Genomic DNA, 1,444 nt, shown 5'->3' with positions numbered 1-1,444 from the left:
ATATTTTACCTGGTCTGGTTTAAACCCCCCCTGAGATGTTGACGTGGCCGAAGATCAGTCGTAAGACCAGAAACTAAAAACCCAGCGCGGCATTGGTGAATTAAGGAATGGCTTTAAAAGGCCCATGGTTACACAAGTAGTCTTTCATTCTGAAAATGTTGGGGAAACCCCCAAGGAGGGAGCGGTCACATTCAGCAAACTGAGCGTCTGGGGAGGGCTTGAAAGAGGGGGGGGGTCAAGTTCCCGGGATGAAAAGTAAATCTCTCGCGTTTTTTAAAAACAATTCCAGAATATTAAAAAATTTTCCAACGGGTGCACGGTGTTCCGCCACAAGGTGAGAGCAAAAGGGGAAAACCCCTCCCCCAGCCGTGTTAAGGGTGGACAGCCCTGATAGAGCGCCGCAGATCAAGGGGGAAGTTCTAATTTGTACCACGGTACTTCCTCTCTGTTTCCCTGTGAATATTCCATGATAACAAAATAGAAAACGGTTTTACTAATAAATAATGACTACTCTTATTTACAATAGCTACTATCCGCAAAAATGATAATTTTGTAAACGCGGATACAGGATTAAAATGATATCGAAGATTCTTTGAAGTAAAACTCTAGCCCTGGTTATCGTAATAAACTTACGAAAATGGGGCCTTATCTACATGCAACAAATTACCGCTTTGGGAATTCAGAAAATAAACAAGCAAACTCTTAGCCAGCCATAGTCAGAAAAGACAAAATTTTTTCAATTTAAACTCGAATTGTGAGTCCCTTGGTCCCTCAAAGAAACTTTTTTTGCACTTCCCCGTTTTTCAATAAAATGTTGGGCTCGGGGTTTAAAAGATTCCCCCAAAAAAAGTTAGTTTGGTTTGGACTAAGAGGTTTTTTTAAAAGCAATGGTAATTTTTACTTCTAATGACCGTGCCCTTGTTTGGCGAAAGACGCGGGCCCCCCAAAAAAAAAAAAATTTTCCCAGAAATTTTTCATCGCCCTGTATTGTACGCTATATCACGCAAAACGTGATTAGCTTAAAAAGAATTTCCGACCAATGTAAAGGTTGATGGCCCCTAAGGCCAAGTCTTCTCACGCCTATGAAAATTTTCATTTAAAAAGTATGCTACAGGCTCTAAACAGTTTCAGTTTTTGAGCCAAGCCACATTTTTGGGCGGCAAGGACGTGCAAAAACAGCTAAAAAATAGTCGTCAATGTCGTGTTGCGTAACGATTTTGCGAGTCGTTGGAAGTATATGGTTCACACTTTAGGGGGCTAGGGGCTTTTGGTTTGGTTTTTAAAGGGGTTCAAAAAGTATATAAAAAATTTTTGACTTATTTATTTTTTAAGTGAGGAGAAATCGAAAAAACGTATGTGAAGACGATGGTTGATTTTTTCCCATTTGGTTTACGATGTAAAAGTTTTTTTTTTACTTTTTTACCATCTCTTCTAAAGGTGACCC

The sequence above is a fragment of the Penaeus monodon genome, chromosome 24 (assembly GCF_015228065.2).
Source record: "Penaeus monodon isolate SGIC_2016 chromosome 24, NSTDA_Pmon_1, whole genome shotgun sequence".
NCBI lineage: Eukaryota > Metazoa > Arthropoda > Malacostraca > Decapoda > Penaeidae > Penaeus > Penaeus monodon.
This window is presented reverse-complemented; position numbering follows the sequence as displayed.